Genomic DNA, 16,226 nt, shown 5'->3' on the forward strand with positions numbered 1-16,226 from the left:
AAAGCCCCACTGCAATACATTATGCTTTCAAGCATGTGGGTGCTCACCCAGTCTGTTCTTCCCTAGAGATCCAGTTCATCTGCACCTAGGCCATCTCTCAAAGATCCTAGTCTCAAATTACCAATGATTCTCCTTTTTCCACGAGAGTATCTCTTCTTTTAGCTGGGTCCATTCTTTCAGGAGGTGGATATAAAGTGTCCAAATTTCTATCTCTTTGCTAATGCCTCACACCCTGAAGTGTATGGGTATACTTGTCCTTGATATTTATTTTTTATAGAAAAAAATCCTCATATTCTAACCCAGCACTAATCAACAAGTAAAATCATACAGTTATTTATAATCCTAGTGTGTAGACTTCAAGTTAGACATTCCTTGTCTGAAGACTTGCATAGTAGCACTGTTTAAACTGTGCACATTGGGAATTCCCTGGAGATCCAGTGGTTAGGACTCTGCGCTTCCACTGCAGCGGGCACGGGTTTGATCCCAGGTTTCCCTGGGAAACTAAGATACCACAAGCTGTGTGCCTTGGCCAAAAATAAAAAATTAAAATAAAAAATTAAATTCAATTAAATTTAAAAATAAAATATAAAATAAAATAAACCGTGCACATCAGACAGCTTTTCTAGTGATGGTATGATAGAAAGCAAACAGAGACCATTAAATAAAAGGATGCAATCAGATTAAATTTTATATATAAATTATTTTTCAGCAGTTTCCAGATTTTTTTTTTTTAATGTGTAAGCATTTCGTTTTAATTATCACTATTTGAAAGTTTTTATTTTGGAGAGCAGAAAACCATTTCATTATACATTCACTGCATTTCTCAAGGGCTTCCACAAGTATTATCAAATTTATGTTTCAGTTACTCCAGGCGTATTGGTAGATGCATCATCAATCTAGCTCACCTATTCTCCAAATCGTTCTACAATATTGACATGAATAGCACACTGTAACTTACCTAAGTAGATGGGGCAAATGTCTAGAAGTCCATGGTCTGGTTCTTCCAAGTGGCTAGAGCCTTGCATTAGACTCACCAGCCAATGGTAATGTCAGAGTCCAAATTTGTGTCCAATTTCATGGATTCAACACTTACAGGATTGAAGTAGCAAAATACCCAAGATTTCAGGAATATAATAGTTATTAAAAATTGAAGAGTCACTTGAAGATTTCTTTTCAAGTTTTTAACTTTGCATTCACAGTATGAAAGATAAATATCACTGTCATATCTGGCAAAGCTGACTATTCCTGTGCCATCTGCCAAAAAGCCTTGTCCAAAGACAAAATTTCAGGAGTCTCTCGGGGAAAGACAAATCATTGTTATGCCCATGATACAGAAGACATTTGAAGATTTCTTTGTTTTTAAGCACTTAAGAAAGCCCCTGTGGACTTCCCTGGTGGTCCAGTGGTTAAGACTCTGTGCTTCCACTGCAGGAGGCATGGGTTCAATCACTGGTCAGGGAAGTTCCGCATGTCGTGTGGTGTGGCCAAAAAAAAATGCCCCATATGAATTTGTAGGTTTTGTGTGTTGTCATGGAATCTAAAGGAACACTAAGTTTGCAGAAACAGGAAACTTTTCTACAAGTTTTACTGGCAGGCCACAGAAAAATATTTCACGGTAGCCCTTGAGCTCTTTAACATGTTCTTCTCTGATAATTCTGGTGTTCCCTAGAGTTCCAATGGGCTGCATATAAATATTACATTTCTTCATAGAGATTATTGATAAACTGTTCAAAGGCTTCAGGAGAGGTGCTCAGAATGGGAGGCAATCCAATCTGAGTGTGAATGCAAGGTAATGGGTCCAAAGAGATCATTCTCTGGCTGAAAGTCTTTCTTCATAGCTGTTCCCCACCTTCTCAGTTCTTATACTACAACATAAGCACTGGAATCTTTGAGATGAAGGCTGTTTGTAATGTCTGTTCAGAGTTATGCATTGTTTGCATAATGACAGGAATGTTCCATTCATACTGTGTTCCTATGCAGAGGTTTCTCTTTTTTTTTTCCAATTTTTTAAAAATTGTGGTAAAATTCACATAACAGAAAATTTACCATCTGAACCATTTTTAAGCGTATAGTTCCGTGGTATTAAGTATATTCATGTAGTTGTACAATGATCACCAACATCCATCTTTGGAACTCTTCTTGTCTTGTAAAACTGAAACTCTGTACCCATTAAACAATGTTTTCAACCCTTCAGTTTGGCGAGACTGAATATACAAATAGACAATGGCCAGGCCATACATAAAAATAAAACTCTGACCCCCAACCTGCAGCAACCAGCCCAGGAAATCAACTCATTATCTATAGTAACCAGCCCAGGAAGCCAGTCTCTGTCTATTTGTCAGACTTGTAGGCATTCAGACCATTATCTCTGTCCAGTCAGGGAGGGCATACCTGAAGCCTTCCCCTTTTTCTACTATAAAGTGTTCCCACTCATCTGCCTGCTTTTGAATCTTTGCCAAAACTCTAGTGACAGTGGCTGACTCCCCTGCTATAGCAAGCTCTGACTAAATAGCCTTTGAATGTTCTCATTTGGTTGGTATTTGTTATTTCTACAGCTTGAATGGGTTAAACAGCTGCCCTACCACAAGGTTTACAAGGACCAGCGCATTGAAATGTGTTCATAGAAGTGATATGGAGGGTGCCTTCACCTGCCACTAGGCCAGAAGAGAGCCCATCCACTGCCAGATTTTTTTTTTTAAATCAAGTTGTTACCTTTGAACATCATTAGAGTTCCTCCAGGGCCTACATGTGGAAGCGAGCCATAAAAAAATAAAAAGAGAGAGGAAAATAGGAAGAAAAGAAGAAAGAATAAATGAAAGACAGAGAGAGAGAGAAAGGGAGGGAGGGAGAAAAAAAGGAGGGAGGAAGGAAGGGGTGGAGGAGGGAAGGAAGGAAGGAAGGAGGAAGGAAGGAAAGGAGGAAGGAAGGAAAGGAGGGAGGGAGGGAGGAAGGAAGGGAGGAGAAGCTTGTTGGATCCTGAATGGTGTTTTTTCAGAACAAGCATTGACAGCCAGTTGGCCTTTTGAATTAGAAAACTGCCTAGGTATCAGAATTTTTAGTAACAGAACATTAACTTTTAGACATAAACTCTAATCTGTGCCTTGAAAAATGAAAAGTTAGTATCATAATGCACATTTATTTAGTTTTTTTCCCAGGCTAGCAAGTTACTTCAATTGTATTTTCAGTGTATTGGAATTGGTAGGAACTTTTGTCATGTCAGCTTAGAAACTGATTGTTCTTGTTTCCAAAAAAAAAAAAGAAGGAAAAAAATATTAAAAAGCCTTGAAACCAATCTGCCAACTACATGGAAAGTCTCATTATAATTTTCAATAATAAAACCCTGCTTGGGGTGAAATTTCAATTAGAGATTAAAATAAAACAAAATCATCCAAAACTCAATAATATAGTGATGGAAAATGAATTGCAGATAGGTCCATTCTCACTACTAGAATATGAAGATAAAAATGAATTTAGGAATCAACAAGCCTTTTTGAAATGTTGCTTCATAATTTAAAAACTGTATATAACTTGATTCTTTTCCTTTTAAATATTTCCCTAAAAGAAGATGGGGAAATGATGAAGTAAATGCCCATGTACAATTCTCACTTTCCCCCCAAATTAGTGACAACAATGAGAAATAGAGACTAAAACGTCATTTATAACTAAAATAGGAAAAGGCTCCGATCATCATGTTGGGAAATGCCAAATATAATACAATTTGGTCCCAGTTGAAAGAGGACATTGGGAGCAGACACAAAATTGTTGAGAAAATCTAGCAGATTTTGTTCTGAAGGATCCTGCTGGGCATCTCCAATATTGAAGGGCCTGAGGCTGTTTGGCTTATAAGGCTTCTTTCCCAACCACATATCAACAGTAAAAGCAGCAGAGTGGGTAAAAACACAAGGCTGATCAGTACTTGCTTTTGAAGTATGGAAACAAAACTACTTGGCACCTGTAAACCAGACATGAATTTTCTTTGAAAAATATGTGTCCACTACCACAATAAGTTTCTATTACATACCCAGAAGAATGGCTAAAATTAAGAGAATGACAAAACCAAATATAGATGGGGGTGTGAGCAACCATAACTTGCATGCATTGTTGGTGGGCGTGTGAAATGTTATAATCAAAATTTCTGGCAATTTGTTATAAAAATAACCATATATCATCTATCATATAGCACAGCTCTTCTTTTCCCAGGTATTTAACACAGAGAAATGAAAACATATGTTCACAATAAGATCTAAAAATTGTTCACAGTAGTTTTATTTGTAATAGCCAAAACTCAAAACATCTTGGGTGTCCATCAGTTGGAGGATGGACAAACTGTGGTATATCCAGGTAATACAAGAGACTACTGCTTAGCTCTAAAAAGGAATAATTTAATGAAACACTCAACAGTATGGATGGATCTCAAAATTATTATGCTGAGTGAAAGAGACCTTAAACAAAAGAGTGCATGCTCTTTCCCATATTATATTCTGTCCTGTATTCGTAAGTGGTGTAATATATACTCCACTATTCAACTTACATAAAATTTTAGGACACGTAAAACTAATGTACAGAGAAAAATATCAAAACATTATCTCTGGCAGAAGATCTAAACAGACACTTCTCCAAAGAAGACATACAGATGGCCAAAAATCACATGAAAAGATGCTCAACATCACTAATTATTAGAGAAAAGCAAACCAAAACTACAATGAGGTATCACCTCACACTGGTCAGAATGACCATCATCAAAAAGTCTACAAACAATAAATGCTGGAGAGGGTGTGGAGAAAAGGGAACCCTCCTACACTGTTGGTGGGAATGTAAATTGGTACAACCATTATGGAAACCAGTATGGAGGTTCCTTAAAAAACTAAAAATACAGCTGTCATATTATACAGCAATCCCACTCCTGGGCATATATCCAGAGAAAACTCTAATTCAAAAAGATACATGTGGGCTTCCCTGGTGGCGCACTGGTTGAGAGTCCGCCTGCCGATGCAGGGGACACGGGTTTGTGCCCCGGTCTGGGAAGATCCCACATGCCGTGGAGCGGCTAGGCCCATGAGCCATGGCCACTGAGCCTGCGCGACCGGAGCCTGTGCTCCGCAACGGGAGAGGCCACAACAGTGAAAGGCCTGCGTACCGCAAAAAAAAAAAAAAGATACATGCACCCCAATGTTCACAGCAGCACTATTTACAATAGCCAAGACACGGAAGCAACCTAACTGTCTATCAACAGAGGAATGGATAAAGAAGATGGGGTAAAAAGATGTGGTACATATACACAATGGAATATTACTCAGCCATAAAAAGGAACGAAATTGGGTCATTTGTAGAGACTGTCATACAGAGTGAAGTAAGTCAGAAAGAGAAAAACAAATATCATATATTAACGCATATATGTGGAATCTAGAAAAATGGTACAGAATAACCAGTCTGCAAGGCAGAAATAGAGACATAGATGTAGAAAACAAATGTATGAACACCAAGGGGGGAAAGGAGGGTGAGATGAATTGGAAGATTGGGATTGACATATATACACTAATATGTATACCTGCTGTATAGCACAGGGAACTCCACTTCTCTGTAGAGTAGAAACTAACACAACATTGTAAAACAACTATACCCCAATTTAAAAAAAATTTAAAAAAATTAGAAAGTAGCCTATTCAAAGGAAAAAAAAAAGACTTGCAGTCAATTAAAAATAGCTGGACATAAAAAGAGATCAAAGAAGGCAACCAAAAAAAAAAAAAAAAAAGAACCAGAAATGACAGAAAATATAAACAGAAGCACTAATGAAAGAGATAATGATGTTTCAATTGTGAACTTTATATTCACATCTATTTCATTTTATATTGAATATTTAAGTTCCTAATTTGCATCATTCTAAATAATTTAAAAAAAAAAGATGTGGTACTTACATACAATGGAATATTACTCAGCCATAAAATAGAGTGAAATAATGCCATTTGTAGCAACATGGATGGACCTAGAGATTATCGTACTAAGTGAAGTAAGTCAGACAAAGATAAATATCATATGAAAACACTTATGTGTTGAATCTAAAATATATGATACAAATGAACTCATTTACAAAACAGAAATAGTCACAGATGTAGAAAACAAACTTATGGTTACCAGGAGGGAAAGGAGCGGGGAGGGATAGATTGGGAGATTGGGATTGACATATACACACTACTGTATATAAAATAGATAACTAATAAGGGCCTACTGTATAACACAGGGAACTCTACTCAATACTCTGTAATGACCTATATGGGAAAAGAATCTTAAAAAGAGTAGATATATGTATATGTATAACTGATTCACTTTGCTGTACACCTGAAACTAACTCAACACTGTAAACCAACTATACTCCAATTAAAAAAAAAAATTATATCTGGGAGTGTAAACGCCAGGGTTTTCTAGGAAGGGGCATGAAGGAACTTATTGTGGTTTCGTGATATTTTATGTCTCAGTAGAAGACTGGGTTACACAGGTATATGCACTTGTCAAAATTCACCAAATGTGTATTTAAGATTAAAACAAATTTCACATCAAAAGAGAAAAACTTGTTAAAAAAAGAAGCAACAGGTCCCAAAAAGGAGTCACTTGTGCTAAGCCCCACATCAGGAAACAAAGACTTAATACCTAACCTAACTGCAGTTTCAACCTTTCCCAGGAGTGTAACCTAAACCTGTCAGTCTGGAATTTTCTGGTCAGCACTAGTGAGGTAATCCCCCTAAGACCTTGCCGACTAAAGAATGTTGCTTACCATCCAGCTCTATAAGGACTGAGTCATTAGCTACTGCAGTCACTAACGTTTAACACACCCTGAAAGGAGTTCAGGGTGGAAATCAGGAATGACACACTGTGTGCTCTAGGAAAACTGTTAGAACAGCTCTTCAGATAGATATTTTCAGAAGAAATTTTTTTTTTTTTTTTTTTTTTTTTGCTGTACGTGGGCCTCTCACTGTTGTGGCCTCTCCCGTTGCGGAGCACAGGCTCCGGACGCGCAGGCTCAGCGGCCATGGCTCACGGGCCCAGCCGCTCCGCGGCATGTGGGATCTTCCCGGACCGGGGCACGAACCCGCGTCCCCTGCATCGGCAGGCGGACTATCAACCACTGCGCCACCAGGGAAGCCCAGAAGAAATTTTTTTATGAACCTGGATTGTTGTATCTTCTCATACTTAGAAAAGCACTAAACCCATTAACTAAGATATCTGTTCCTGTGACTAGCAGCAATTTTCTACCGAGATGTGTGCTTGGTTGCACACACCCCATTCACCAGAATCACATATATACTGACCTCCCCTCTTACCTCTTCAGAACAGTTTCTCAGAGCTATCTGAGTGGGTGCCACCCAGGCTACAGTCCTCAGTAAGACACTGAATAAACTCCACTCACGCTTTTACACTGTGCGACTCTTTTAAGTCAACAACCCTTTCTATCCCCCAAAGAAAAACTAAGTAATCGGCTTTTCCTTGTCCCTGTCTATGAAAGCCTTCCATTTTGCACAGCTCCTTGGAGCTCCTTTCTATTTGCTGAATGCGATGCTGCCTGATTCATGAATTATTGAATAAAGTCAGTTTGATCTTTACATTTACTGAGTTGAATTTTCATTTTTAATGCATGGCAAACAAATTTCACTTTAGTTAAGGATATACCTGCTGAAGTAGTTAGACAACCAAGTACTAATATCTGAATATCAATTTGAAATGCATAAAAATTAAGATGGATTAATCGTGTAGACAGATGAATTGTTAGATGTGTAATTTTAAAAGTATAATTAAATGTTAATACTATAGTCTTGGGAATATGGACGTTCACAGTAAAATTCTTTAAACTTTGCTTTAGGTTTAAAATTTTTCATAATATGATTTGTAAAATATTCAGACAGAAAATATAGGAAGACAAAGACCCCAGTAGGAAGGAACCAGGTAGCGAATTTTCTTTTCACTGACCTTGAATAACTTAACAGCTAAACATGGAAAATAAATTATCAGCTTACAATTTCTGAGCTCAGATTTAAAGGTTTTGGTCTTAAAAATTGTTTGCATCACTGGAAGAGGTGTCAACCAAATGCCACCCACATTTGTGTGGAATCCAGTTGGGTACAGTAAACAAAATGATTGCCCTCTGCTCCCCCTCCCTCCAAAACAACAACAACAACAAACACCATAGGAAAAAAAAAACAGAGGGAGAAGATTTTTATTTTTATGTTTCTGGTGTAGGGGAGCAGAATTTGCCAACCTAATATATGTCTATTTGGTGTATTAATTGTTTTAAGCTGGTTATTTTCTGAGAAACAGCAGACAGAGGAATTACTCTGAAAACCAAGGAGTAGTTGCCCTTTTGTATAAAACATTTACATTTGTAAGGGAAATCACCATTTGTAAGTATGTCTCCCTCTCTGTACCTGGAAGAGGATGACTAAATGTCAGAAACTCTTATCAATGGAGAAGGCAATGACTTAAATCTGGTTCACAATCACCCTTGTTTATCATACTTTTCCTGGTAATCTCCCACAACTATCCCCATCCTCAGCATTCTCTTTTGTTTGTAGCTGAGGATGGTATTTAAGGTGAGGGTTTTGGCCATTTTGGCAAGTTACTCAGTTTTTCTGGGTCTCTCCCATGTATATATGTTGTTAAATTTAGTTTCATTTTCTCCTGTTAATCTGTCTCATGTCAATTTAATTCTTAGACCAGCCATAAGAACCTAGAAGGGTAGAGGAAAATTTCTTCCTCCCTGACACTGGATTCCACAAAATAGACAGGGATGAGTTAATAATTAAATGAGAGAGAAAGTATAGGGGAGAAAAAATAATTTTTCCTGACATCCCCCTGTGAAAAAGACATATTTACAGGAGAAAAACAAACAGAAGTTTAATAGCGTAGATACTTCATATATACGTGGGAAATACCCAGGGAAAGTGAGTAACTCCCCCAAATGGCCTAAGCCATAACCTTAAACACCATCTCAAGCAAAGATGTTGGGGGAGGGGTGCTGTTAATGGGACACTATCGGGAAACCCACAGTAACAAGTAACAATGGTAAGCTTGATATGCAGATTTAAGTCCTTGAATTTTCCACTGAATAATTTATAGAGATTTAATCATCCTTCTCTTCCATTACAGACAGGGAGGACACCCTTACAAATGGAGATTTCCCTTATACATGTAAATATTTCTTATAAAAGGATAACTTCTACTTGGCTTTCAGAGTTTCACAAGTGACTGCTGTTTTTTAAAAATAACAAGGTCAAAATAACCCTTAGCCAAAGAAGCATGTTTTGTGGTGGCAAACTCTGCTTCCCTTCAAGAGCAACTGGTAAATTATGAAAATCAATTTAAGAATAAAGACAATAATATTGCAAAACTTTAAAAGCATAAATCAGTAGTATCAAAACTATTATTAAGGGGCTTCCCTGGTGGCACAGTAGTTAAAAATCCACCTGCCAATGCAGGGGACACGAGTTTGAGCCCTAGTCCGGAAGATCCCACATGCCACGGAGCAACTAAGCCTGTGTGCCACAACTACTGAGCCTGCGCTCTAGACCCCACGTGCCACAACTACTGAAGCCCCCATGCCTAGAGCCTGTGCTCCGCAACAAAAGAAGCCACTGCAATGAGAAGCCTGTGCACCACAACGAAGAGTAGCCCCCACTTGCCTCAACTAGAGAAAGCCTGCGTGCAGCAACAAAGACCCAACGCAGCCAAAATAGATAATAAAAAAAAAAGATGTTAAAAAAACCTATTATTAAAAAAATAGAAAAATCAGTGATATTTAAGGTATACTAGAGAAAATTCCATGGAATTTGAGAAGGACAAAAATGTGAATACTCCTAGAGAAAGGATGATAGGAAAATAAGTATGCTTAAAGAAAAAACTAAGACAAATGGAAAATTTTTCTTTTAATTACACAGATATACTGGAAAAACTTTTTTTAAATGAAGAAAAACATAAATATGCACAATTGAAAGTCTTAAAACTTAAAAAGATTATTTAATAAACATTAACTATACCCAAAACCTATATTATGAAGTTATACATTTCCAGTATTAAGAACTGAATACTATAATCACGTAGAGAGAATCATATTAACCACAGGAAGGATAGAAAAAAGGCTGCATTAACTTTAATTCTCTCTTCTACAACTGTAACTGTTAGATGCCAATGAAGTAATTTCTACAGCAGAATCAAAACAAGCAAGATTTTATGAGAAAATTCTATTTTGACTAGTCTTTCAGAAAATAAGAGAATAGAAAAACAATCTTGAATTGCAAGGATACAAGCAAATTGTCACTTTTGTACCATGAAGAGCATAGTTTTAAAGAAAGACTCAGAATTAAAATGAATATCAATTGTGTAGATAAGAAGGAATGGCTAACTTAATTTAAACAAGAATTCATTCTTAACATCTGGAAACAAGGGATATCAAACAGGATGTATTCATCCTAATTCTTTTTAAAAAAAAATCTGTGAGATAAAAATACAAAAATTACAATTTACATAATTTAGAGCACAGCAATAGAAAACAAAACAAAGGAAACTTAAAGTCACAAAATAAAATAAATGGGCCTTTCAAAAGAAAGACCAGTCCTATCAGTTTTGACAATAAACACAAAGGGGATACAATTTATATATAAAATTAATATGACTTTCAAGGTCAAGGAAAAATAACAAAGCAAAAAATTAAAAAGGTGAACATATATTGTCTCAGTGATTGCCTTGAAAGAACTGACTATAAATGAAAACAATAAAGACACACCATGCCAATGAAACAAAAAGATACAGTATTAACACCCACAATAATTTCAAGGCAGAATTATTAAGTGGGACAATGAAATTATTTTATGATGATAAAGGTCATTTAACATTATATTTATAAAATAAAGCACTTGTAAAAACAAGAAGAAATTGACAGAAACATTAAATTTTTATGTGATTTTTATACCAATATCTCAATTCTTGATAGATCATAATTTAAAAAACCAAAAATATAAAGATTTAAGTAATATTAAAAACAAAACTATAGGGCTTCCCTGGTGGCACAGTGGTTGAGAGTCCGCCTGCTGATGCAGGGGACATGGGTTCGTGCCCCGGTCCGGGAAGGTCCCAAATGCCCCGGAGCGGCTGGGCCCATGAGCCATGGCCGCTGAGCCTGCGCGTCCGGAGCCTGTGCTCTGCAACGGGAGAGGCCACAACAGTGAGAGGCCCGCGTACCAAAGGAAAAAAACAAAAAAACAAAACTATGAGAAAGATTTACATTTAAAATTAATGCCCTACGAAATTAGAATAAATTCTTTTTCACTTTTAAGAAACAGAATTCAACTGAGTGAACTTGAAGATCTATTTTTCTTTATTCAACAATTCATGAATCAGGCAGCATCCAATTTAGCAAGTAGAAAAGCACTTCAAGGAACTGTACAAAATGGCAGAAAGGGGGTGAAACTGGGAAGTAAAAAACAAAAGAATTCTTTCAGGCAAGGTCACCTTCCTTTGAGGGAAGGTTGGGGTGGGGGAGGGGGAGTATCATGCAGATTACCTCACTAGTTTTGATCAGGATACTCCAGACTGATTGGTCAAAAATTCCACTCTTGAGAGAGGCTGAAACTGTAATTAGTTTAAATTAAGTTGTGGTCTGCTGATGTGAGGCTTAGCACAAGTGACTCCATTTTGAGCCTGTTTCTTTTTTAAACATCAGATATCAAAGATCTATGTACCGAAACAAATGACCATATCATATGTCCAAAGACAACTGCAATGAATTCCAAAATGTAAACATGAAGCAGATAAACCTTTGTGGTCACAACGGTATCAAAAGCTCAACAAGCATGAAAAGATGAAACAAACCAAAGATACAGGATCCTAAATAAATAAGTTAAAGAAAATGTCAAAACTTCCATTGAAGAGTATCCCCAAAATAGTGGGAATAAGAACACATAGTAACATCTAAGAGGCTGCTGTTCTATATAGAGAACAACTGAGTCCGTCCAATAAGAATAAAGAAACTACAAAACAAATTAATAAAATTTCACTTTAAAATGTTAGAAAATAAACAAAATTAATATAAAGAAATCAGAAGGAAAGTATTTATACAGATTTAACCCCTATAAAAGTAGAAATCTTCTCTTTATGACATACAAAACAGTAGCATTGAAAAATAATTCCCAAGCAACATGCATAAATTAGCCTAATCAAACTACCTTAAATAAAGGAAGGAAGCAAGACCACATTAAACTAAACCTTATAAACTGCTAATATACTGGCAAGCCCAGTCTAGAGTTTTCCATTATCCCAACTTTACTAACATTTTCAATAACCTTTAAAGGAGAACCAGAGTAAGTCGGAAGCAAGAAGTGAATGGATATTAGCTGTTCCTGTATATTAATTTTTAGTCATTGAAAATCTAAATTTCCCTAAGGGTGTCATTATCATCATTATTTTGCATTAACTCCTTATCAAATAATATAGTTTTAGTATTATTGTTGACCACCAAGATGGGGGAGGAGGAGGGGAGTGGAAAAAATTTTTGTTAAAAGATAAATCTCCCTTCCCCTCCCCTCTCCCTCTTTGTTTTGGAATCCATTTCCTAAGAAACCCGTTTAACATTAAGCTATGGTCTACGCCTGCCCACTTCTGGCAGGATAGGAAAAGAGTCATCACACTTACAGGGGTAATTGACCCAAGTCATCAGGAGGAGGTCGGATTACTTTGTGTCTTAGAGATGTGGAAAGACCAGTAAAGACAACCACGATATTCCTCAGTTAGTCTCTTATTGACTTTCATGGAGAAGAAAAAGCACCTTAGAGTAGGGGTATGTTGGGGTGGGTGAGGGAATATAAACAGTGCAGAGAAGATAAAAGCACAAAGCCTGAGAGATAATTTGAGGTTTTTCCCATGTATAATGGAGAAAGGCATCACTTGCTTTCTTTGGTATGGGAAGGATGGCAGCTGACTCTTGAGATATGGTTAGAAAATACAGAAAATCAGATGAAAGAAAAAATATCATTTTCCCACCCTGACAAAATATTTGTGCCTTGATACATTTTTCTCTGTATCTCTAATGAATATCATTTATAATCAATTGGATATAAATTATTACTTTTATTATAAAAGTTATTTCTAAAAATATGGGAAATTATAATGATGATGAAAAACCATCACACAAAATCCCACCACCCAGATATAATGACACACCATTTTAGTGCATTTCTTTATTACCCTTATTACTGCATATTTATATATAGTTTACATTATTCATACTGGATTTTTAAAAAGAGTTAACTTGGGAATATTCATAAACCCTACATTGAAGATTTTTAAATGGTAGGGACAAAAATAAAGTAAAAAAAAAATGGCTCAACTTATCCAATATAATATTTACAGTCGCAGACAATCATATGTCTCTAACAAGAGTGAGGCTAGGGACTTCCCTGGTGGCACAGTGGTTAAGAATCCGCCTGCCAGTGCAGGGGATATGGGTTCGATCCCTAGTCCGGGAAGATCTCACATGCCATGGAGCAACTAAACCCATGTGCCACAACTACTGAGCCTGTGCTCTAGAGCTCATGCGCCACAACTACTGAAGCCTGCACACGCTAGAGCCCGTGAGCTGCAACTACTGAGCCCGCGTGCTGCAACTACTGAAGCCCGCGTGCCTAGAGCCCGTGCTCTGCAACAAGAGAAGCCACTGCAATGAGAAGCCCGCGCACCGCAACCAAGAGTAGCCCCCGCTCGCTGCAACTAGAGAAAGCCTGCATGCAGCAACGAAGACCCAACGCAGACACACACACACACACACACACACACAAAGAGTGAGGCTATTATAATTTTCTATTCAAGTGTGCTCTTGTGGATAGCGAGAAAACTCATTTTGGGCGCAATTTCATCCAGCAAGGTCTCCAAAACAGTTTAGTCATTGTTACCGATTACTGGTTTAGGACAGCAAAAGTAATTAGTTTATGTCATCCTCAAAAATGACAAGATTTTCCCACTAAATTGTGAGATGAAAGACACATGAGACATTAAGCAAAATAAAACAAACAAATAAAAAACCTTCTAGTACTAGACCAATCCTGTAATTATTGTTGGGAGAAAACTTCAGCAGGCATTGAAAAACATGCACTTTGAGCAGCAGAACCCATTTGGCAATAAATCATCCAGAGATATATTGCATTCAGGGCATTCAGCCTGTTCAGGAAAGTCAATTTATGTCATGATTTAACTAGTATAGAATTTAGTATTAATTAATTTTGGAAAAAGTCTTCAAGTGGTATTTTGAAGAAAGATGCATGGGCAGTATATTTTCTAAACTCTTTACTCTTCAAGGATTAAATTATTTGTGTCCATGAATGAAAAACAATTTATCTTAGATCTTAACCTGAGATTCTCAGGTTACCATATTTTCCCCCTAGGAAGTCTAAAAGTATGAATTCACTGTCTTTTGGTACTTCACATTGAAAAAAAAGTCTAAAGGCAGTTTTGTTTTCATTCTTTTCTAGATAATCTTTCTCTCTCCCTTTTCCTGGAAGTTATAGACTTTTACACTTAACTTTGTAATGTATCTTATTTGACAAAGTATCTAGACGTAGTTTTCCTTACACTGATTTTGCTAGTGTTCAGCAACTGTTTTGATGTTCACCCTCAGGTTGCTTTTTGTTGTTATTGTTGTTCAAGAAGCAACTTCTCATCATTTGTTACATTGATCAATTGGTAATTATTTCTTTGTCTCTTCACCTATTTCTGTATTTTGTATTTACGTTACCCACCCTTGTCCTAACAACTATCTCTGCATATAGTAATCTCTTTGTCTTTTTCTTGATGTTTTATAACTTCTCAAGCAACTCATGTATAATAGAGCATTGCAATTACAATCTGGTTTTACTTCTCATTAACACTACCTTGGTTCATATTGTCTAATTCATAGATTGTTGTGAAAATTAAATAATACAGCAAATATAAAGCAAAAAGGCTTATCACTGAACAAATGTGAATATGCACAATATTGCATATTCTGTTTTTTATTTTTTCCAGAATGGATTTGTAAACTGCTACTCAATTTTATTTGTCCTGCAATCTTTTCTTATTTCTAATTTCACTTGTTTCGCCTACTTTTATCTACCTCTTCTTTCAGCTACTTTTGTCTTTTCATTAGAGCATGGTGAATCCTGGCTTTCTAACACTTTAGCACATAATATTTGTCTTCCTGTATTCTTTCTGACTATCAGGTATTTCTGAAATGTTGGTTGGATTAATGTGGGCTATTTTTTCCTGATGTATGCTCTGTCTTTGATCTTTCAGGATCTGTTTCCTTTATTCATGAGAATATTCTTACAGATCACCTATCTTTACTTTCCCCCACTGAGATGGGTTGGATTAGGGACAAAGAATTGATATTTAATTCTTCCAGAAACTCTTCTTCCAAAGAGACTAAGCTGCTACTCTTCAGCTCACTTCTCTAATAGGAACAGGGTGACAAATTAACAAAAAATTCTCCTATAAATAGTTACAGCTATTACATGCTAGAGTAGTGGTGCTCCGTAAGTGGTGATTTGGCCCCCCACAGACCATTTAGCAGTGTTTGTAGACATTTTTGGTCATTTCAATTGGGTGGAGATGGGTGGTACTTTCATTTAGTGGGTAAAGGCCAGAGATACTACTAAACTTCCTACAACATAGAGAAGAACACCACACAAGAAATAATTTTCTGACTCCAAATGTCAGTAGTGCTGAGGAAGAGAAGCCCTGTTCTTGAGCTTATGGCTCCCTCCTACCTTAATTATTTTAAGGAGAAATTTCAGGGGTTTAAGATACTTGTGCCTGAGTAAGAACTATGACTCCACGAAGATTATTTTTTTCCTCAGGAAATTTTCAGTCTGATTGTGCAGATTCTGACAACAATTCACAGTCCATTTCAAACTGTCAAGACCTTTTGATCAAGCACTTTATTGAAATCTTCAACAGAGACAGGGTTTGAGATCAAAGTTCACTTTATTTTAAATAAAATTTCTGTGATGTATCAGAAAATTATGCAGGATGTCCTCAAAGAACTGAAATGCCAGTTTGGCTGCTGAAAACATTTCGAAAGTGACAAATAACATTTGATCTCAGACATGATAACCTAAGGAAAAAAGTAAAGTCTTCTCTGAACTTGTTCTTTTTGAACAGCTGAAGTTTGAAAAAGAATAGCTAGACTTTTATCTGCTAAATAGACATAAAAGCTT

General features: G+C 36.6%; 1 pseudogene; it reads right to left on the bottom strand.

Annotated features, from left to right (window-relative positions):
* Positions 1-905: 905 nt before the first annotated feature.
* LOC101275378 (archaemetzincin-2-like) lies at positions 906-1,940 on the bottom strand (annotated as a pseudogene).
* Positions 1,941-16,226: the final 14,286 nt, after the last annotated feature.

This window comes from Orcinus orca, chromosome X, assembly GCF_937001465.1.
Source record: "Orcinus orca chromosome X, mOrcOrc1.1, whole genome shotgun sequence".
Classification (NCBI taxonomy): domain Eukaryota; kingdom Metazoa; phylum Chordata; class Mammalia; order Artiodactyla; family Delphinidae; genus Orcinus; species Orcinus orca.